At 36.0% G+C, this 24,989-nt stretch overlaps 1 non-coding gene across 1 annotated transcript; it reads right to left on the bottom strand.

The window, feature by feature from the left end:
- Positions 1-4,858: 4,858 nt before the first annotated feature.
- Positions 4,859-4,965, bottom strand: LOC128032857 (small nucleolar RNA R71). Its single transcript, XR_008189197.1, has one exon. It is a non-coding gene; the product is annotated as a small nucleolar RNA R71 (small nucleolar RNA).
- Positions 4,966-24,989: the final 20,024 nt, after the last annotated feature.

The following is a 24,989-nucleotide window of genomic DNA, read 5'->3' as shown; positions in this document are numbered from 1 at the left end:
TTATGTATGGAGGTGAGGAAGAGCTAAGTGTAAAAGGTTACACTGATGCTAGCTTCCAAACCGATAAGGATAACTCACGATCACAATCGGGTTTTGTGTTTTGCCTTAATGGTGGCGCTGTGAGTTGGAAAAGTTCAAAGCAAGGTACAATTGTTGTTTTTACAATAGAGGCTAAGTATATTGCAGCTAGTGAAGCTGCAAAAGAGGTTGTTTGGATAAATAAGTTCATATATGGACTAGGGGTTGTGCCTAGCATATCAGATGCTATAGAACTTCATTGTGACAATAATGGAGCCATTGCACAGGCACTTTCATCTCATTTGAGAAATCATTGATCAAAGAGATGTGGAAATTTGTAGAGTACCAATAGATGATAACATTATTGATCCACTGACGAAGCCTCTAACACAGCAGAAGCATGATTGTCACACTAAATCACTTGGTATTATATATGTTAGTGATTGGTCTTAGTGATAGTGGGAGATTATTAGAGTATGCCCAAAGACCAAACATGAGCTGATTGTAATAACATACTTGTTTTACCTCATTTATTAATAAAAGGCATTGCCATTACTCTTTTAGTTTCTTTACTATGTATATAAATAAACTATTTTATAATAATATCTTGAGAATAATATGATTATTTTAAAAAATGTCCTTAGTCGAGTATTATTGTGGGCTTGGACAACAATAATGCATTAAGAGTAATGAGCATTTTATTGATGACAAAGTGTTGTCATTAACATGGGATGTCAAAAGCAATACATGAGTATGTGTAGTAGATAACAACATATTGGAATGACTCGCGATAAGTATGTTTCTTAGATTATTATGTAATAGTCACAACATTACTCATAGTGATTACTATGTATACGATCCTTAGACTTGAGATCATCAATATCGCAACATCGTGAGTCGTATATTTTGATACAATCAAACATCCACCATAATTGGTCATTCTATAAAGGCTAATATTGAATACACCACAATCTATGTAGTGGGATATGGTTGATCAGTATAGGACTTGTCCCTCCTACATAATGGGAGCAATATCTTAGGTCACTTGATTAAGTGAGACTAGAAATGCATGGCCATGCTTGAATAAGTTGATATGAGATATCATACTTATTTGTTTATCATAGTCTACGTCTACTCAGGATATTAAGAAACATTAGATGGACTATGCAAGTGTGACTATTCCATGACTTGTGTCCATTCTAGATATAAAGGACAAAAGGGTTAAATACATGAAGGGCTAATCACAGAGAGGTAAAGTCGCATCATGACATCTTGTAACTTAGGTAGCAATGATGCATTGCTAGATGCTACTCATTGTTTGTAATATTAGAATCATTCTAGTATTACTCCTAACGTTACAAGAACCTATAGGGTCACACCCTATGGTTGAAACGAACGAAATTCAAACATAGTTGGTATTGTTTTTATCTCTGACATGAATTAAATTGATTTTTGAATTAATTTAATTGGGTAGTAAATATCGAACGAATTATATGTACAAGTATGTTTTACACATTATGAGAACATGATTAAATTAATATATATAAGAATTTGATTTGTATAAAATTAAACTAAACATAATTTATCGAAATCGTTGTTATAATTATTGTAATTATAATTTACTATCGAATATTATTATAATTATTGTAATTGTAATATTTTCTGTCAAACATTATTATAATTATAGGAATTATAATTATAATATTCAGTTAATTATTAAAATATCAACTATTCCTAAATTAGGAAATATAGGGTTTTTAAGAAAACCTAATATACCCTAAATAAAAGGGAGCGAGGTCTAGTAGCCATCATAGAGTGAATTATCTCTAAAAAAGTTTTAGAGAGTTCTTGTCGTTCGTTGTCATACCGGGTGGATTATGTAGAGACCAAAACTTTTCGTAGCGGCTTGGAATGGACATACAATTGTGTAATCAATCTCACAACAGTTATCTTCGATTTTCAGATGATTAAAGGTTTTCGTTCATACCCTTCTCACTCCGATTCATTCCTCGTGCATGGATTCCTATTTTGGATTGCTGGAAATTTTTTTCATTGCACCACGGGTGTCCTAGCGACCCAACACTTTTTTCTTTATGTTCTTCTTGCCCAAATCGGAAACCACCTTTTTGGAGACCAATGAGGTTCGACCAAGATTTCTTAAAAGGGCTTATAAGTTTGATTTTGTAAGTTTTTTTGAATAGATTAGTTGAATGAAAATTATTATTTAGATCAATAAACAAATCAATCAGACTCAAACCGTTGGAAAGCTAAGTCAACAGAATAGTCGTTAGTATCGTATTTGAAACCCTTTTTTGTTTTAGGTAAGTTCGTATATTGATTGAGCTTATTAATTGTTGTTTTGGGTGAAATGTTTGTTAATATTTATTTTAGGTATAGTTTAAATTGATTTGGATTAAATTGCATTAATGGCTAAATTGATGATTATGTTTGAAAAATGTGAACTATATGGATGTGAATTTGGGAAGGTATAATGTGTGTAAAGTTAAATGATTTGGAACTGGCATGTGACCCATATAAGCATTGTGAATGCTTAGGATACAAATGACATGTCATTAGGGGTTATTTATACTTTCAGGTGTTGGTCTTGGATGTCCTATAGATGGCTAAAGGCCTATATTTGTTGCGAATTCTCTACAGCTTGTGTGAGCAGCATCGTGTAGCCTAACATCTTGTCCCACAACTTGTGTGTGCTGGCCCATTCCATAGCTCATGTGAGCATATACAGTTACAGTCAAGACTTGTGTGAGCATTTTTCTTGAGTATCCGATGTTATTTCATTTGGTTCATCGAGTGATAAATGTGTAAAATGAAATGGATAAATGAATTTGCTATATGGAATTAGACATTGATTGGAGGATCTTGACGTGGTACATTGAAATGGAATGTGATATACAATATGAATATGGGATAGATGAATTGAGTTATATATGCTATTTATGAATGTTATATGGTATGATATGATTATAAGTTTTATATTTGTCAATTCACTAACCTTGTGAGGTTTGTGGTATGCATAGGAGACAAATGAACTTACGAGCTATTTAATGAATTTTATTCGTGAATTGTTTAGTTGAATTCTATTAAGTAAGTTTAAGTTTACGTTATATACGAGCTTAATAAGCATTAATTGGTTACGCCCATTGTATTTCATTCTTTGTAGGTAATCAGAAGTTAAGGTCAGTTGGAAGTTCAAGTCAAAGCACACACTAAATGTTCTTTGACTCGGTATAAGTTTAATCATTTTGGTTTGGTTATAAATGACATGTACTAGGAGCCTTGAAGTACTTTTGCTTAACTCCTACCTTTGTTCTTCTTTTTCCCTTCCATTCCCATACTGATTTCCCCTATTGGAAAAGATCCCTTCAACCACCATTGGAAGCACTATTTAAGTGCTCGTAGAAACCTTGGTTCAACAAGAACAAGCAAAGAAGGAAGAGCGGAGCAAACTAGTCAAGCTTCAGAGAAACACCAGATTTGATTCTAGTTCCCTATCCATTACTTTTTATTGTTGTTGTTATGAACATGTCTATGAATACTTGTTATGTTGATATGTTTAATTTAATTAATATGGCTTAAATTTAATTCATGTTAGGTTGATTGCACTTCGTGCACTTAAGTTATTAAAATCGTGTTTGTGTTGTTATAGGTCTTAGTAAGTTGTTTATTAAGTAAAATCATGATTAAGTTATTCTTGCATTATAATTGTAAGGTGACTAATGAATTAATTATTTAATCGTATTGAATATGTAATTAATTAACACAATACTTTATCAGTGCATGTTTAATCTTCTAAAGTAGCTGAGGGTTAAATTAGCGACGGTATTAGACGATACATTAGCCTTGTATAACTTGCAAGATTATTGTGATTAAACTGTTTCAAGGTAGGAATACATTGTTACCTCACTTAATCTTTTATGTGCTTATGAAGATTAATTAATTGTTTGAATTGGCATTGGAAAATGTTCAAGAGATTAGTTAATTTAATAAGTATGAATGAGCAGTAGTTAGAAAATTGTCGAGTTGCCCTGAATTTATTCGTAACAACATGAACATGAGTTTGGTAATTCTAAGTTAAGAAATGTAATTAATCTAACACAATTATGTCATCTTAATTAAAACCATCTTTTGAAATCGTGCATTGGAACTTTTATTTTTATTTTTTTAGTTAAATTTTAGTTTTTAACCACTTCCTCAAAATTAAAATATTTTTCTTCACCAAAGTGTTTTTAATTGCTCTTTCCACAGTCCCTGTGGGTATGATAATTCAATATTTACTTGTCACTTTATTACTTGTTGAGATTGTATACACTTGCACATTTCCATCGTTCCAAGTTTTTGGCGCCGTTGTCAGGGACTGTTTTAAAAGTCATTATTTTTGAATTTGTTAATTTTGCATTTTGGTTTATTTTCTGTTCAATTTAACTTAATTAATTTTTTCTGTGCTATTTTAGGTGTTTATGAGTATTGATCGAATTATCAATTTACTCCCCGTAGACCCTGAGATTGAAAGAAATTTTCAACAATGAAGGAGACAGGTAGTTCAAAGAAGGACCGAAGAGATGAACTACAAAAATCGAAATCAAGGAAACGTAGCAAACACTTCTCAAAATCCTATCCTTATAGCTGATTATAGGGATATAGCTCTAAGACAGTATGTCGTGCCAGTGTTTCATGATCTTAATCTGGGTATTAGGAGACCCAAAATCGAGGCACAACAGTTCAAGTCTGGTTGAATTCATTGTCACCAAATTCCATTTCCACATGGCAAGAGTTAGCAGAAAGATTCCTCGTGAAGTATTTCCTGCCTAGTAAGAATGCTAAGCTGAGGAACGAGATCACTGCTTTTGAACAAATGGATGATGAGTCCTTTTATGAGGCATGGGAAAGTACAAATGAATTATTACAGAAGTGCCCTCATCATGGAATCCCTCATTTCATCCAACTTAAGACATTCTATAATGGTCTCAATGCTCACACGAGGATGGTAGTGGACGCTTCTACTAATGGTGCTCTCCTTTCTAAGTCTTATAAGGAGACTTATGAAATCATTGAGAGAATTGCCAGCAACAATTATCAATGGCCAACCAATCGAGCAGCGTCAGGAAGACGAGTCATTGGAATACATGAAGTGGACGCTCTCACTTCACTTGCATTTCAAGTATGTTCAATTTCCTCAATGCTTAAAAATTTTACCACTAATGGGTTTAATAGTTTTTCAACTCAACTACCCAATGAATTTGAAAATATAGCCTGTGTTTATTGTGGGGAAGGACATTTGTTCGAAGAATGTCTATTAAACCCAGAATCTGTGTATTACATGGGTAATCAGAACCATAACCGAGGAAGGCAAGGACTGCTTTCAAATTTTTATAACCTATCTTGGCAAAACCACCCTAATTTCTATTGGAGTAACCAAGGGGCTAGACCCAGTAACACTTATGCCCAACCTAGACCAACCCAGCCACCTGTTTCTACCCAACAAGTTTAGAAGCCACCTCAAGCTGAAACTTCCAATGGCTTAGAAAACTTGTTGAAGGCATACATAGCAAAAAATGATGCCTTAATCCAAAGCCAAGCAACCACATTAAAAAACCTAGAAAACCAAATGGGCCAACTTGCAACTGAACTCAGAAACCGTCCATAAGGTGCTTTGCCTAGTGATACGGAGAATTTAAGAAATCCAAGGAAGGAGCATTGTAGAGCATTGATATTGAGGAGAGAAAAGACATTAGATCCCAACACCGTCAAAGTTGAAGAAGAGCTAGTTGATGCTCAAGACTCAGTGGAAGTTCAACCGAGAGTTGAAATTCTAGTTTCACCGGAACCAGAATCTACAAAATTAAGGTAACTTTTGAACCAGTTAATTCTGATAAACTAACAATTTCGTTAGATGCAGAATTGCCATAAAAGATGAATCAACCAGTTCAAGTAAAGAAACCTCGACCACCCTACCATCAAAGAATTCAAAAGCAGAAATAGGAAGTCCAGTTCAAGAAGTTTCTAGACGAAATCAAGCAAATTTATACAACATTCCATTGGTAGAACCACTTGAACAAATACCGAATTATGTCAAATTCATGAAGGATATCCTATCCGAGAAATGAATATTTGAAGAATTTGATACGAAGCCTTAATGAAGGAATGCAGTGCGTATCTTCAAGACAAACTACCCCCAAAGTTGAAAGATACAGGATATTTTACCTTACCCTACAACATTGGAGAAACTTATTGCTGTAAGGTACTATGTGGCATCAACTTGATGCCCATGTATATATTCAAAAAGTTGGGGATAGGTGAAGTTAAACCTACTACGGTTACACTTCAATTAGCAGATCGATCTTTAGCACATCCAGAAGGAAAAATCAAGGATGTATTGGTACGTGTAGATAAATTTAATTTTCCTACTGACTTTGTTATTCTAGACTTTGAAGCAGATAAAGAGGTGTCAATCATCCTAGGAAGACCTTTCCTAGCAGCTAGAAGGACCTTATCAATGTGTAGAAGTGCGAGCTTACTATGCATGTTCAGGACGATCAGGTAACATTTAATGTTTTTAAGTTTGCGATTTCCTGACACACTTGATGGTTGTTCTGTAGTGTCCAACTAAGAGGAACTAATCATGGAAAAGGAACTGAACTATGTTGAGGACCCGATAGAGCAAATATTGACATCAGACCCTCCTCGTGATGAAGAGGGGGATGAATACTTAGCGTTGCTAAAAGCTAATCAAAGGGGATTTAAACTGCAACCCCACTTTGAGTTTTTAGTATTAGAAAGTAGAGATTATGCCCAGCCAAAAGCGTCAATTGAGGAGCCACCTAAACTAGAACTGAAGGTACTTCCCTCACATTTAAAATATGTTTATTTAGGCAACCCTTATACTTTACGTATGATTGGTACAGCAGAATTGACCGAAGAGCAAGAAGAGAAACTCATCCTAGTGTTGAAACAATTCAAGAAGGCTATTGCATGGACCATAGCTGATATTCGTGGCATTAGTTCATCTGTATGCATGCACAAGATCATCCTAGAAGATGGCGAGAAAGGGACAATTGATGGACAACAAAGATTGAACCCCATAATGAAGGACGTCGTAAAGAAAGAAATCATTAAGTGGTTAGAAGCGGGTATAATTTATCACATCTCAAATAGTTCGTGGGTAAGTCCAGTCCTGTACGTGCCAAAGAAAAGAGGTATTACGGTCATTGAGAACAGAATAACAAGTTGATACCAACTAGAACAATTACAAGATGGAGAATTAGTATCGATTATTGGAAGCTGAACAAGGCAACTGGAAAATATCATTTTCCTTTTCCGTTCTTGGACCATATGCTGGGTAGACTCGCGAGGTGAGACTATTATTGTCTTCTTGATGGATACTCTAGGTATAATCAGATTACAGTAGCACCGAAGGATCAACACAAGACAACATTCACATGCCCGTTCAGTACATTTGTATTTAGATGCATGCCATTTGGTTTATGTAATGGACCTACTAAATTTCAAACATGTATGATGTCTATTTTTATTGACGTGGTTGAGAAGTATTTGGAAGTGTTTATGGATGATTTTTCAGTATTTGGAAATACATATGATGATTACTTAGCCAATCTAGCCAAGGTACTAAGGAGATGTAAAGAAACAAACCTCGTACTCAACTGGGAAAAGTTTCATTTCATGGTATGAGTAGGTATTGTTCTAGGGCATCAGATAACGAGGCATGAAATCGAGGTAGATAAAGAAAAGGTAGATGTTACTGAGAAACTCCCACCTTCAACATCTGTTAAGGGTGTTAGGAGCTTTTTGGGTCACGCTGGTTTTTATCAAAGATTTGTCAAAGACTTCTCCGAAATTGCTAAACCTTTATGCAAATTATTGGAGAAGGACACTACGTTCAAATTTGATGAGGAGTGCTTAAAAGCTTTCAATGTAACATCCCAAAAATTGGGGGTTAGTAGAATCGGGTTTGTGAATTTAGAGAGAGTGATCATGCCTTAATTTCTTAAATTATCTATGTATTTTTAGGAAATATATGAGGTTTTGGTTTGTTGGTTAAGTGTTAGTGAAACGTTTCTTGAAACCCAAGTTCAAATCCTTTCCTTTGCGAAATAATTAAAATTTAAAAAATCCCCTATTTTTTTAAAGTGTGTACCATCCATACCCTTGAACCCTACGTATAAATATAACTTTTTATTGTATTTTTCAGCCTTTAATTCAATTTTTACCTACCCTAGCCATTCACCATCTTCCTCTCCTCTTTTATCTTCAAATTTCTTTCTTTCTCCTATTGTTGTCGTCGCCTACACCTAGTTTTACCATCTCATTCTTTTTTTTTCTTTTCTCTTTTTTCTTTTTCTTTTTGCCACAATATTTGTTAACATATTTTCCACCATATTTCTATCATTTTTCCTCATTAAAATCAGCCCCAAATCTAAAATCATGATCCCCAAGATATATCCCGAACATTGCGCCAAAAAGTGTCATTGTCGTTTCTCTCGACTAGCTTGGGTAAGGTCTCTTTTCTCTTTAATTTTTTTATTAATTTTGTCAATTTAATCCAAAATTTAAAGATCTGGAATTTGGGGGATTTAAAATGATTTCAAAGGTATTTTTCCATAATATAATGAGATCTCAAACTGTTCTAAAATTTAGCCACAAGTTTGGCCATTGTAGGTGGTGGTGCGTGCGCCTATGTTCAAGTAAGGGGGCTGTCTTGTTTCTTGGTTCTTGCTTATATTTTTCTAGCCTTAATTTGAGTTCTTAAATCCTCATAATCAGTTTTTAAACTCATTTCAATTAGGGAAAAATGTTCTTATCGATTGGTCATTCGAAACACACAAATCGTGAAGCGTAAGTGCAATTAAGGGTAACTAGTTTGTTATTTTGACATAGTTGTTGGGTAAAGGTTATGAATTGATTAAATGAATGGATTTAATCATTAGCTAGTGATACGAGCTCGCCCAAGAAGCTAGATGCTGAATCCATGAAGTTGCCTTCGGGGCCAATCACTCGAGCATCTGCCAAGAGGTTCCAAGAGACCGTAGCAAGCTACATTGCTCGAGTGTGGAGTGATGGGTTGGCCGAACATAAAATGCCTAGCTCAACTAGCTTGATTCACACCTTTCTACTAGCTGATTTTAGCTCGTATCAGCTCAATTTGGCACTTAGCTAGCTCAATGAGCTGATTGCATTTATTTTGATTAAATTAAAATTAGTTGTGTTAGTTTAAGTCAGCTCAAATCATTTAATTAAATAAATTTGTTTAAATCTGGACATTTTAATTTAGATTATTAAATGTGTCTTATATTACTACAAGTTTTAATATGTCCTTGTTAAGTGATAAATTAAATATGTTTAGTTTAATTACAAAGTTTTTAATATGTCTAGATTAAGACAAATTTATTAGTGGCTGCTAATTAAATTGTCTTAGCCGAATTAATGTGCAGACTTTAACATGTCTTAGCTGCTGATTTCATGAGTATTAAATATGTCTTAACCGAATTTATTTGGTATTTTTTTCAGATGAATAAGCTACCTTAAAGGCAAAGGAAGTCAATAAAGGAGGAGCATGTATTTGGTACATGCATGGGTAGTAATCAAAGTGTAGCTGCCTTGTGACCTTTCGTGCAGCTCAATGGACTTCCAGCTACTGATTTGAGCTTCTCCAAGGGTCAATTTCGTGGAGTGCAATGGCCAAAAGTTATCTCACAAATTCCAGCAGCCAACAAGCTTGGAGGCTGCTCATATTCGGCCAAGATGCATGTGTTTTCAAGCTGACCATTTTTATTCCCTAAAGCAACAATTAAACTCTTTAAAAGCATTAGCTGAATGTGAATTTTCACCATTAAAAGGGCCAGCTGAACCATCTCTTCTAGAATGATAATGTTCAGATTTTTATTCAAGAATGTATCTAGGAAATTTCTAAGAAGTTTCCTAAAGAAACTTAAGGCATAAGGATCTGTTAGATAGTCTATTCGGCTGCCTTAGTCCAGCCTATAAATAGACCATGTAATTTACATTTGGAGGTTAATGAACAATTTTATAACTTTGCAAAATTGTGAGTTTGTTTTCAACTCTCATTTTTCTCCAAAGGCTTGTCTGACTTATCAAGCATCTTTGTGGCATCAAACTTGTCTTTGTTCTATCCGAACTTATCACTTTTAAACCCAAAAGTGTGGCGTTCAAACCATACCAAGGTTCCTATCATCCTTGATAGTGGGTCGAGGTTTCAATCTATCTACATTCCATTCTGTCCATCACCGTCCCAACCTAAGTATTCACATAAGTTTCGGGTTAACATACCTTTATTGTGTTAGTTCAACTTTGAATCCTTAGCCCATTTCCATCCATCAAATTCCGAAGCATTCCAAAAACCCCACTGAACCTATTTTGAGCTTATATCTCTTCCTTTTGATAACCTTATTTTGAAAAGCTTTCATCCTACTCCAGTCACGATCGGGCAAACCATTACAACTCAATTCTCTAATCGAGGTGAGTGCGTATCAAGTTGGTACAGAGCTAACTGAATTAGAGAAGAATCGTTGTCTTCGGTAGTAGAAGATTGTAAAAAAATCAAAAAAAAATCAAAAAACAGGGTTTATTTTGTATTCAAATTTCTCTATTATATTCAGCATAGTGTATTAAAAAAATTTGGAATTACAAAAAAAATTGAAATTCATATTTGGATTGTAAAAGTGTTGCTGCTACCCGAAAGACAGAATCTCAATAGCCACACCTATCTTTTCTATCTTTGTTTGTTAAGCCTACCCAATCCCAACGTTATTCTCCCCACCAAGCCACATCCATTTTGTAAGACGACCCCAAACGGTACTGATTTGTCAACTTAGTTTGCGGAGAACTTCGAGAGGTGAAATCTGAATGGTAAAAGGCAAGAGAGATTGGTGAGACTATCCGAGGGAAGTAAAAGCCGAAGTGAGTGATAATTCTTTGTGAGTGATTGGTGAGTTCTTGTTGTGAGTTTTAAAAGAATTTCAAAATGTCACGGAGTTCGGAAAGGAACCCAAATGAGGGAGGTGGATTTCGTCCCATAAGAAACGTTGGAGGTGGAGTGCCAGATCTCACTTTACAAGCCATTATGTGAGTAATGGAGCGATTACTTGACTGCAAGCTTGAACCAATCGAAGATCGCTTATATCAAGTTGAAACCCAAGGGAAACACGAAGCAACTCTGGAAGTTGCAAGGCAAGGACGAGAGCATGCAATCAACAAATTTGACGGGTAAGTGAACCCGAAAGTGAGCCATTGTCTGTTCGAAGCCTATCTCAACGAGGCCAACAGAATCGGGGTCCAAGAGATTGAGATCGTCCCGACGACAATCTCAAAAATATGAAGATGTCTATTCCGCCATTTCAAGGGAAGAATGATCTCGAGTCCTACTTGGAATGGGAAAAGAAAATGGAACTCGTCTTCGAGTGCCATAACTATTCAAAAAATAAAAAGGTCAAGCTCGTAGCCATTAAATTTTCAGACTATCTGATCATGTGGTGAGATCAATTGGTGACTAGCCGAAGAAGGAACGGGGAGAGGCCTATCTCTACTTGGGCTGAAATGAAGGTTGTTATGCGCAAGCATTTTGTTCTATCCTACTACCATCGAGAGTTGTACCAGCAATTGCAAAATCTCACACAAGGCAATCGAAGTGTCGAAGACTATTATAAAGAAATGGAAATCGCTATGATAAGAGTCGACATGGAGGAGGATCGTGAAGCAACAATGGCGAGATTTCTAGCTGGCCTAAATCAGGATATTGCCAATATCGTTGAGCTTCAATACTACGTTAGAGTTATGGACATGGTGCATATGGCAATAAAAGTTAAAAAAAATTAAAGCAGAAAGGACCCACCCGAACATATCCAACAACTTCTACCAACAAGTGGGCTCAAGGAACAAGCAAAGCTCCCATCCGACCTAAGGAACCTATAGTTGCTGCTAAGCCAAACCAACCAAGTGGCGAAGCTAGCAAAATAAAAAAACGAGGCTATTCTGAATCATTCTCGCGATATAAAGTGTTTCAAGTGTCAAGGATGAGGCCACATCGCTAGTCAATGCCCTAATCGATGAGTGATGGTGGTAAGGTCAAATGGCGAGATCAAGTCTGAAGATAAACAGGAGGAGGATCCTGAAATTCCCATGGAGGAAGATGAAGAGCTAGAGCTGCCTGTCGAAGGGGAATTATTCATTGTCAAGAGAAGCTTGAATATCCAAGTATCTGAGGAGAAACAACAACGAGACAACATCTTTCACACTCGTTGCCATGTTCAAGGCAAGGCGTGTAATCTAATTATTGACGGAGGGAGTTGCACCAATGTCGCGAGTTCTTTGCTTGTTGAAAGACTTGGTTTAGCCACCACGAAGCATCCAAATCCTTACAAGCTGCAGTGGCTAAATGACAGAGGTGAACTCAAGGTGACGAAGCAAGCAAAAGTGGCGTTTTTCATAAGCAAGTATCAAGACGAGGTGATTTGTGATGTCGTACCAATGCACGCGGGACACTTGCTATTGGGGCATCCTCGACAGTTTGATTGATGGGTAGTACATGATGGCTACACAAACTGGTATTCATTTAAGCATCTTGGAAGGAATGTTACACTAGCTCCTCTTACACCGAAGCAAGTGCATGAAGACCAACTCAAAATGAAACAATCCATTGAGAGAGAAAAATAAAAAAAAGACAAATAAAAAGAATGACAAGAAAAGGAAAGGAAAAAGTGAGGAGAGTGAGTTAAAAATAAGAGTGTCAAAAGAAAAAGAAAAAAAGAGTGAAAATGAAAAAACAAGTGTTTTTGCTAGAAAAAGAGAGGTTCAAAAATTGATGTTGGCAAGGCAACCCATCCTCGTACTTATGTACAAAGAGTGTTTGTTGGAAACTAATGAAATTGATAATACTTTGCCTACTTCTATTGTCTCTTTGCTGCAGGAATTCAGAGATGTATTTCCCGAAGAAGTGCCAACTAGACTACCTCCCATTCGAGGCATCGAGCACCAAATCGATTTTATCCCTGGTGCGACAATTCCCAATAGACCAGCTTATCAGAGTAACCCTGAGGAAACGAAGGAGTTGGAAAGGCAAGTGGCTGAGTTGATGGATAAGGGTTACATACGTGAAATTTTAAGTCCGTGCGCGGTTCCGATCTTGTTAGTTCCCAAGAAGGACGGGTCATGGCGAATGTGCGTTGACTATTGAGCCATCAACAAAATCACCGTAAAATATTGCCATCCTATTCCCCACCTCAATGACATGCTTGATGAACTTAGCAGAGCCCAATTGTTTTCAAAGATCGACTTAAAAAATGGCTATCAGCAAATCTGAATGCGAGAGGGAGACGAATGGAAAACCGCGTTCAAGACTAAGTACGGTTTGCATGAATGGTTGGTAATGCCATTCGGACTTACCAATGCTCCTAGTACTTTCATGCGTCTCATGAATTATGTTTTACGTTCATTCATTGGGAAATTCTGTGTTGTGTGTTTTGATGACATTTTAATCTATAGCAAAAGTTTGGAAGATCTTATTCAACACCTGCGTGCGGTGCTTGAAGTGTTGCGAAAAGAGGTACTTTATGCCAATTTAAAGAAATTTTCTTTTTGCACTAATGAAGTTGCCTTTTTAGGCTTTGTGGTAAGCACTCATGGCTTGGAAGTTAACCAAGAAAAGATCAAGGCGATCAATGAATGGCTGCATCCAACTAACATCAGCCAAGTGAGGAGTTTTCACGGGTTGGCAAGCTTCTACCGAAGGTTTGTGCCTAATTTTAGTTCTTTAGCTGCCCTTTTGATAGGTATAATAAAAAAAAAACTTTCCCTTTGTATGGACTGATGATCAAGAGATTGCTTTTAATAAGCTTAAAGAATGTCTAACTAACGATCCATTGTTTTCTTTACCGAATTTTAACAAGACATTTGAGTGTGATGCTTCAGGTATTTGCATCGGTGCTACTTTGATGCCAGATGGACGACCTGTAGCATATTTCAGCGAGAAGCTCAATGGAGCTACGTTGAACTACCCAACGTATGACAAAGAATTCTATGCGTTGATTTGAGCCCTAGTGACGTGGCAACACTATCTATGGCCGAAGGAATTCGTAATTCACTCGAACCACGGGGCTTTGAAGCATCTAAAAGGACAAACAAAGCTCAATAAACGTCATGCCAAGTGGGTGGAATATTTGGAGCCGTTTCCGTACGTGATCAAGTATAAAAAGGGTAAGGAAAATGTTGTAGCCGACGCCTTATCGCGAAGGTACACACTTGCTAATTTAATGGATTCTAAATTGTTTGGTTTTGAGTTTATCAAAGATCTTTACAAATTTGATGCTGACTTTGGTGAAGTTTATGAGTATTGTTCGTATGGTGCTTATGAAAAGTACTTTCAGCATGAGGGCTATTTATTCCGTGAGGGCAAGCTTTGCGTGCCTCAAAGTTCTGTGCGAAACATGCTCGTTGAAGAAGCCCATAGTGGTGGACTTATGGGTCACTTTGGAGTTGCCAAAACTCTAGCAATTTTGCATGAGCATTTCTTTTGGCACAAAATGAAACGCGACGTCCTAAGGAAATGTGATCGTTGCATCACTTGTAATAAGGCGAAGTCACGAATTAAACCGCATGGTTTATACACCCCGTTGCCTATTCCCGATGCTCCGTGGGTAGATATTTCAATGGAATTCGTTCTAGGCCTTCCTTAGAACCAAAAGAGGGAAAGATTCCATCTTCGTTGTTGTAGACCGGTTTTCCAAAATGGCTCATTTTATTCCTTGCAATAAGATTGATGGTGCTACTAATGTTGCTAACTTGTTTTTCAAGGAAGTTGTCAGGTTGCATGGGATTCCTCGTTCTATTGTATCTGATCGTGACATAAAATTCTTAATACACTTTTGGAGGACATTGTGGGGTAAGTTAGGCACTAAACTCTTATTTTTGATGACCTGCCAGCCTCAAACGGATGACCAAACCGAGGTAGTAAACCGTGTCCTATCAACTTTGCTTCGAGCCATCTTGCAAAAAAAATGAAGATGTGGGAAGATTGTTTACCTCACGTGGAGTTCGCATATAACCGAACTGTTCACTTAGCTACAAAATTTTCTCCTTTTGAGGTAGTATATGGCTTTAACCCTATTACCCCTCTTGATTTGGTTCCTATGCCTGCTAATGAGTTAGTGCATGTAGATGGTAAAAGAAAGGCCGAGTTTGTTAAACAATTGCACAAAAACGTCAAAGATAATATCGAGAGGAGGACTGAACAATATGTTCAAGCAGCCAATAAGGGACGCAAATGAGTTGTATTCGAACCTGGTGACTAGGTTTGGATCCACATGCGCAAGGAACGATTTCCCGAACAAAGGAAATCCAAGCTTCAATCAAAGGGTGACGGTCCATTCAAAGTGTTGGAACGGATCAATGATAATGTTTACAAAAGTGACTTACCGGGTGAGTACGGAGCGAGTGCAAGTTTTAACATTGCTGATCTCTCTCCTTTTGATATAGGTGATGATTCGAGGACGAATCGCCTTGAAGAGGGGAGGGATGATACGAGCTCGCCCAAGAAGGTAGATGCTGAATCCATGAAGTTGCCTTCGGGGCCAATCACTCAAATACGTGCCAAGAGGTTCCAAGATGCCATAGCAAGCTACATTGCTCGAGTGTGGAGTGATGGGTTGGCCGAAAATAAAACGCCTAGCTTAACTAGCTTGATTCGCACCTTTCTACTAGCTGATTTTAGGTCGTATCAGCTCAATTCAGCACTTAGCTAGCTCAATGATCTGATTGCATTTATTTTGAATAAATTAAAATTAGTTGTGTTAGTTTAAGTCAGCTCAAATCATTTCATTAAATAAATCTGTTTAAATCTAGACATTATAATTTAGATTATTAAATGTGTCTTATATTAGTACAGTTTTAATATGTCCTTGTTAAGTCATAAATTAAATATGTTTAGTTTAATTACAAAGTTTTTAATGTGTCTAGATTAAGACAAATTTATTAGTGGCTGCTAATTAATTTGTCTTAGTCGAATTAATGTGCAGACTTTTAATGTTTCTTAGCTGTTGATTTCATGAGTATTAAATATGTCTTAACTGAATTTATTTGATATTTTTTTCAGATGAATCAGCTAGCTTAAAGGCAAAGGAAGTCAATAAAGGAGGAGCATGTATTTGGCACATGCATAGACGGCAATTAAAGGCAAAGGAAGTCAATAAAGTGCAGCTCAATGGACTTCCAGCTGCTGTTTTGAGCTTCTCCAAGGGTCAATTTCGTGGAGTGCAATGGCCAAAAGTTATCTCACAAATTCCAGTAGCCAACAAGCTTGGAGGCTGCTTATATTCGGCCAAGATGCATGTGTTTTCAAGCTGACCATTTTTCTTCCCTAAAGCAGCAATTAAACTCTTTAAAAGCATTAGCTGAATGTGAAATTTCACCATTAAAAGGGCCAGCTGAACCATCTATTCTAGAATGATAATGTTCAGATTTTTATTCAAGAATGTAACTAGGAAATTTCTAGGAAGTTTCCTAAAGAAAATTAAGGCATAAGGTTGTTAAATAGCCTATTCGACTGCCTTAGTCCAACCTATAAATAGACTATGTAATTCACATTTGGAGGTTAATGAACAATTTTATAACTTTGTTAAATTGTGAGTTTGTTTTCAACTCTCATTTTTCTCCAAAGACTTGTCTAACTTATCAAGCATCTTTGTGGCGTCAAACCTATCTTTGTTCCATCTGAACTTATCACTTTTAAACCCAAAAGTGTGGCGTTCAAACCATACCGAGGTTCCTATCATCCTTGATATTGGGTCGAGGTTTCAATCTATCTACATTCCATTCTGTCCATCACCGTCCAAACCTAAGTATTGACATGAGTTTTGAGTTAACTCACCTTTATTGTGTTAGTTCACCTTTGAATTCTTAGCCCATTTCCATCCATCAAATTCCGAAGCATTCCATATCTCTTCTTTTCAATAACCTTATTTTGAAAAGCTTTCATCCTACTCCATTCACGATCGGGCAAACCATCACGACTCAATTCTATAATCGAGGCGAGTGCGTATCAGTTAGCTACTTATTTTCCAGTATATTATTAAATTAGTTGCTGACCTAAATGCCCCAAATCATCTGTAAAGGCGAAGAACGATTGTACGTACGGTTTTCATCGATATAGTGTAAGGAATCTAACTAGTTTGGATTCATAAAATAGTTATAGTTTCAATGATTGGTTTGAACTCATAAGTGTGTGTTTGGGGCCTGCTTTAATTTTAAATTGATTGAATTTATACTAAATTTTGGTTTAGGTTCGTTTAAGGAATTATTAAGGAAAATTGGAATATTTGCTAGTGTGCTGCGAGGAAGCGAAAAATAAGGCGTTGGTCCTAAACTCATATATTTGTTTCAAAATGTTAAATATCATGTTATATTTGATAAATTATGTTGCTAACTAGATTGGTTTAATATCCAATTTATTGATTTTTTGAGTGGTCGAACTAGGTATGTTTCGAGCCTTAAAAGATTGACATGTTGACAAAATTGCTAGTTTGATAGTATGGATGTTTGATTGAGTTTGTAATTGCATATTTGAGTTATGAGACATGAGAATGTTTGACTAAATGATATAATGTGTCGAGATATTAAGCTTATGTATGATTTAAACACATGAGATATTTGTTATATTGTGTACTGAAAAGGGTGCTATTTATGTAAAATGAAAATCAATAAAGTATGTGAAATTGAACGATATTGATTGATATCAACACAATGGTAATTTGAAAGATTGGAACATTGTTTCCATTTACTGAAAGTATGTGATTATTGAGGACATGCTGAGCATTTCAAATGAATGTGAAAAGTATTGAGATATGATTATGTATGAGATTGTGTGACGGAGGAGTTCCGTGGAGTACTAGTGGCATATTAAGTCTGTATTCTTCATAATCAGTGCACTACACCTAGAGTACCTAGGAGATTGACGATTTTATTGCATATTATATGTTATTGGTGATGGTATCGCACAATTTGATACCCGGCAGATTTTCTCTATTATTGATTATTCGGTGGTTTTACCACATCAAACTATGCTTATAATGTTTTGGAGTTCAGATGATGGGTTCTGGGGAACTCGTGGTATGTAGCGAATGGTATGGGTAGGAACCTTTTTGCATTGTATCATGTGTACGATATATTCAAATGTTATTGATTTATGCAATGTATTGTATTTTGTTGTACTGTATGGTGATTGTTACTCGAATGAATGACATCCTATGCTTATACACCGTTTGACATCAATTTGATAATGGCTATGTAATAATATGAAATTCAAATGATGGTTTTGTGTTCTTCTGTTAATGCTAATATGTTTCAATGTATTTGGTATTTATGTTTTTATCCGTTTAAATAATTATTCGACTCACACTGAGCCTTTCATAAGCTCACCCCCCAATAGTGTTTAACTTTTCAAGTAAACCTAAAAATTAGGATCTGACTCGGCATTTGGAGAATCAACTTAGACCTCAGATTATTATTTAATTAAGTATTATTAAGTCTTTATTGGTTTTGGCATGTAATTTTTAATTATTTCTAGTCTGTGGTTTTGTAATTTTTCCTTTAGGGATTTTTACATGCATGGATTACTCAAGCATAATAACCGGATAATGCATGATATCGGGCTTAAGTAAAATATGATATTGTTCCCTAGTTTCCACTACATTCCAAAGGAACTATTTTTGAAAAACAAATTGATAACGTAAGTAATTTTCCAAAATGACTTGAAAAATGGTTTTTCCACTACATTAATCTAACTTCGAGTATTTTTTAAAGAAGAGCGACAAGAAAATAATTTTTCTAAAACAACACTATCAACAATAAAATGAATCCTAATCCTACGCGACCTAATGAATGAATGCTTTTAAGATAACTCAAAGTACAACTACGGTTTTCTCTAAAATGAGTTTATTTAAAGTCTTAAAAAGTAACGTACGTTAGCTTAGCCATTTCGATGGCTAATGTAGCCTTCTTAATTTAGCCATAACATCTAGGCCAAGTTTGAGAGGTTACATTCAATGATATGAAGAGTCGATTAGTTTCAGCACCCATCATTGTCACACCGGACTGGGATTTGCCATTTGAACTGATGTGTGACACAAGTGTCTTTGCGATAGGAGCTGTGATGGGCCAGAGAAGGAACAAAGTTTTTCATCCCATATACTATGCAAGTCAGACTCTGACGGGAGCTCAATTGAATGATATGATAACAGGGAAAGAATTACTTGCTATTGTGTTTGCTTTTGACAAGTTTCGATCTTATCTTGTAGGTACAAAAGTTACTATCTATACAGACCATTCGACAATTAAGTATTTACTTACCAAGAAGGACATTAAGTCGAGACTAATCTAATGGGTACTTCTACTCCAAGATTTCAATCTAGAAATTTAAGATCAAAAAAGGGTAGAAAGCTAAGTAGCAGACCACTTGTCTAGATTGGAGCCGCAAGAAGGGAATTCTCCACTTATACCCATTCAGGAGACATTCCCAGATGAACACATACTGAAGGTAAATCATGTTCATAATACCCCATTGGTTTGCCGATATTGCTAACTATTTAGCTTATGGTTTGATGTCGATTGATAAGACATATCATCAAAAGAAAAAGTTTCTTCACAATGTGAAGTACTATTTCTGAGAAGAGCCACATATATTTGTTTAAAAAGTGTGCAGATCAAATGATCAAGAGATACGTGGTAGAAGATGAAGTACATAAGATTCTATATCATTGCCACACAGCTCCGAGTAGGGGACATGATACGAGTCACAAAGGCCCAATCCAAGTTCAAGAATGTGATGGGCTCAAATTACCACAAGGCCCAATAACAAGATCAAAGGCCCGAAAAATGCGTTCCAAACTAAATGGGACCATTCAAGAATTTGTTAGGAAGGCCTTAGAAGAAAATCAAGATTCACTTTCTTGTTTTCAAGAAAATCAAGAAACCGAATCTTGGCCCAATTTTGCTGTTTGGAGCGATTTCAAGAATCAAGAAAATCAACATTTCAAATCTTGGAAATCTTGGTACAAGAAATCAAATCTTACAGCCATAACGCATTGGATCTCCGGTACGAGCATCAACGATCCAATTTCGGTAGGAGATGGATCACAAGCCCAAATTCTTGAAGGCGAGGCCCAATAAGCAAATTCCCAGCCCAATCAAGAAATCCATACATACTTAGTTGAAAATCAGGCCAAAATGTCAAAGGGCCCAATTTGTAAACATTTTATTTGTTAATTTAATTTTTTAGGCTCTAGAGATATTACATGTTAAATTCGGCCCAAAACAGCCCATTTAAGTGTTAGGCCGAAATTCTTTTATTATTTTTATTATTTAGGGTTAATTTTTAAGTTTCCTAATGAGATTAGGATTAGTTTGAGGCCTATACAAGTGATGGTCGGCCACCCTTTGTACTCATTACTTAGAATTTTATTAAATTTCAGATTTGTTAAGTGCAAAATTTTCTTTGAGGTTTTTCTCCAAGAATTCTCTCTTGAGCTTTCTTTGGAAGTTGTTTTAAAAATCTTTTGATTGTGGGAGCCATCTTCAGCCTTCTTCTTGCCATTGATTTTCATTGGAGGGGAGATTAGAGCCGTTTGAAGGGAGTTGTGAATTCTTTCGGGAATTCAAGGCTTTCTAGGACTTTTCTTTAAATTAGTTGCTGTTCAATTTCTTTTCTTTAGTTCTGCTTGTGCCCCATCTTCATCTAATCTATTTGCTGTTTCCTTTGTGTTTCCAGCCTTCTTTCATCTTAAAGAATCATTCAATACTCATATTGTTGACAACACATAATCGGCCAAAATCCCCAATTTCTAGGGTTCTTGCCGATTCTTTTTTTGTCTTCTTGGGAGCGAATCGATTGCTGAACTTTGGGGAAACCATCTTGGATATTCAATTGGGAAAAATCGCAATCTTTGTTCACTTCTCGAATCGTTTTTTTCCATTCATTTCTTTCTCTTCTTCTTGTTGCACCAATCCTTAGATTCTATTAAAAATCTAATCGTTTTGATTTGTTTTCTGTTTTTGGTGTTCTTTAACAGATTTGGCTGATTGGGGAATCAATCTTGGAGATTGTTTTCGTGTTCTTGGCTTCAAGAAACCCCTTTCATAAGTGTTTCAATTCTTTATTATCCCTTGTTGTTCTAGGGTTCTTATTTCAGATCTGGAAATTTTAAGTTTTAATTTTTCTGCCCTTTTTCAGATCTGATTGTCTAAAGCTTTTTCGTAGGAGTTCCTCGTGACTTGGTAATTCGATCTTGGTTCGCGCACAAACCTCTATCATTTGGTATTAGATTTTGGGTGTTTTGGGTGTTATTGGTTGATTTCTAAACTGATATCTATTTTTTAAACTACAAACAGCAGTTTTACCCAGAAAATTGTTTCGAAAAAAATCATTTGAGTGGGTAAACATTGTCCGATTGATCTAAAAATTTACATACATATTTTTCGAACTTTTATTGAATATTAAAAAATTAATCCGGCAAAAAAATCAGTCGAAAAAATCAAAAAAATCAAAAAATACGAAATCTAATAAAAATTTTAAAAAATATTCAGCGGGTTGATTTTGGTACCCAAACTTTCCAGATAAAAATTTAAATATTTAAGGATATTCCAGATTTAATTTCGTACATTTTGGAGATAGGGAACACCTCAAACAAAGTTGTCAAGTTACTCCGCAGTTTTTCGGGTTTTCTGGTTTCAGCAATTTTTATTGATTCTTAGCTGTAGGTTTTCATTTGTTTGCTTTTATTCTCCCTTTACATTATCTAACACCTTATTTTTTCTTGTGTTAATAGGATTTTTTAAAGTGTGCACAATTCTTCCTCGGTGCGACACAAATCAATTGGTGTCTCGTCAGTTTTTGGCATCCTAGTACAAATTAGGACTCTTTGGTAGTTCGGTTCATACACTTTCTAATTGGTTGATATAAACTCTACTAAAGAACTCACAAGACTGAATTCTACCTCATTGAGAATTTAATTTTTCTTTTTGAGTGATTAACGGTGAGGTTTGCTAATTTTTATTTTTGAGTGTTGAGTGTTATTTTTTGCAGGTTTTTGGAAAATGTCTAAAGGTGATAATAATGATGAAACATTTAAAAAATTCCAACAACAGTTGGACAAACAGGCTACTGCACTTCGAGCTTTGACTGCTACCATCAATGAGGTGCAATTGAATCAAGAGTCTCAATATCGAGATCCAATTAAAGAAGATATGGATAACCAGCCTCCTGCTCATAGGCGCGGTCCTCGACGTGTCACTAGAACTGATTTTGATTTTCATGATCGTGGGCAACCTTCTTTGGCAAAACCGAAGTTCACAATTCCCCAATTTCGTGGTAAGAATGATCCAGAAGCTTATTATGAATGGGAATCTAAGATTGAACTTATGTTTCGGTATTATAAATGTCCGGATGATGAAAAGGTAGCATTAGCAACGCTGGAATTTTCAGATTATGCATTAAGTTGGTGGACTCAACTTGGGGTAAATCGTCATCAGAATTATGAAGGTGAGATTTCGACATGGGATGAGTTGAAACAGATTATGCGTAAAAGGTTTATTCCACCTCACTACTATAGAGAGATTAAAACAAAGCTGAGAAGACTTGTTCAAGGTAGTAGGACGGTGGATGAATATTTTAAGGAGATGGAGATGCTCGTTCAAAGAGCTAATGTGGAGGAGGATGAGGAAACAACTATGGTTCGATTTATTGATGGTTTGAACAGGCTGATAGCTAATACATTGAGGCTCCAAACTTACATTGATTTGGAAGAAGCAGTTCATAAAGCCATTGAGATCGAGCAACAACTAAAGGAACAAAGGTTCGGTTCCTGTTAAAACGCAAACACCTTCTAAGCAGCCTAATTTAGGTGATTTGAGTGCGAAGAGGACTCGTGAGATTGAATGCTTTAAGTGCAAAGGGCGTGGTCATTATAGTAGGGAATGCCTTAACACGAGATTACTTCTTCTGAAAGATAATGGTGAGTACACTTCCGACTATGATAAAACAGATCCAGATATGCCAGAACTTGTGGATGACAGTGATAATGGCGAAGAGTTGGTCGAACCACCAAAAGAAGGGGACTTTGCTGATTTCCAATGCCTTGTAGTTCACCGAACCCTTAACATTCAGATAAAAGATGATGATAACCAAAGGACTAATATTTTCCATTCTCAGTGTTTTATTAAAGGTAACTTATGTTCACTCGTTATTGATAGTGGGAGTTGCTCGAATGTAGTGAGTAGCTATTTGGTGGATTCTTTAAAGTTGTCTTGTACCAAACACCCTAAGCCATATCACCTTCAATGGCTTAATGAATGCTCCGAAGTAAAAGTTACGAAACAGTCCTTGGTCACTTTTAAACTCGACAATTATGAGGATGAAGTATGGTGTGATGTGGTCCCAATGCATGCGGGACACTTGCTCCTTGGACGACCTTGGCAATTTGATCGCGATGTTACACACCAAGGTAAACTTAATCGATACTCCATTATGTTTAAAGGTAGAAATTTCACTTTTGCTCCTTTAAATCCTACTGATGTATATAAAGATCAATTGAAGATGATGAAATTTTTTGAGGGGGTAAGGGAGAAAGGGCAAGTACAAAAGACAGAGAGAAAAGAGGCTAATAGTGGCAAAAGTCAAAATTAAAAAGCCCAAAGGTGAGTGAATCCACAAGTAGTAAAATGAGCGGAAAAAATCTTTTGGCAACAAAAAAGATGTGAGGAGATCCCTACTCAATAAACAATCTTGTATCCTTGTGAGGTTTAGGCAAAATTATTTATTTTTATCTAACATTAACGAAAATTTGCCTAGTGCGTTTCAGTCTCTTTTGCAGGATTATGATGATGTTTTTAGTGAGGCCCCTAAAGGTTTACCACCTTTGCGAGGGATAGAAATCAAATTGACTTAGTACCCGGAGCTTCAATCCCAAATCGACCAGCCTATAGATGCAATCCCGAGGAGACAAAGGAATTGCAAAGGCAAGTTGAGGAGTTACTAGACAAAGGGTACATTCGTTAGAGCCTAAGTCCTTGTGCCGTTCCTGTCTTATTGGTACCAAAGAAAGATGGTACGTATCGAATGTGTGTTGATTGCCGCCCAATCAACAAAATAACGGTAAAGAATGGACACCCAATTCTTGGACTTGATGATATGCTTGATGAATTACATGGGTCAGTCATATTTACTAAAATTGATTTAAAAAGCGGTTATCATCAAATTCGAATGAGGTAAGGGGATGAATGGGAAACAGCCTTTAAAACAAAATTTGGATTATATGAATGGTTAGTTATGCCTTTCGGTCTTACTAATGCACCTACTACATTTATGAGATTAATGAATCATGTTTTAAGGCTTCACTTGGGTAAATTTGTAGTAGTTTACTTTGATGATATTTTAATTTACTCCAAGACATTAGATGATCATGTTTTCCATGTTAGAACCGTCTTGAATATTCTGCGAGCTGAAAAATTATTTGCCAACCTTGATAAATGCACATTCTGTTGTGATAAACTAATATTCTTAGGTTTCATAGTTAGTGCACAAGGTATTCATGTTGATAAGGACAAAGTCAAGGCAATTAAGAAGTGGCCGACTCCTAAATCGGTAACTGAGGTGAGATCTTTCCATGGTTTAGCTAGTTTTTATAGACGATTTGTGAAAGATTTCTCTACTATTGCTGCCCCATTAACCCAAGCAAAAGCTTTTCAAACCCTAAAAGATAAGTTATGTTCTACTCCTCTTCTCAAATTACCTGATTTTTCTAATACTTTTGAACTTGAGTGTGATGCTTCAGGAATTGGAATTGGTACCGTTTTAATGGAAGATAAGCAACCTATTGCTTATTTTAGTGAGAAATTAAATGGTGCACAATTAAACTACTCGACTTATGACAAAGAAC

The sequence above is a fragment of the Gossypium raimondii genome, chromosome 9 (assembly GCF_025698545.1).
Source record: "Gossypium raimondii isolate GPD5lz chromosome 9, ASM2569854v1, whole genome shotgun sequence".
Taxonomy (NCBI): Eukaryota; Viridiplantae; Streptophyta; class Magnoliopsida; order Malvales; family Malvaceae; genus Gossypium; species Gossypium raimondii.
The sequence above is the reverse complement of the archived record's forward strand: the minus strand, read 5'-3'. Positions and strand labels throughout refer to the sequence as shown.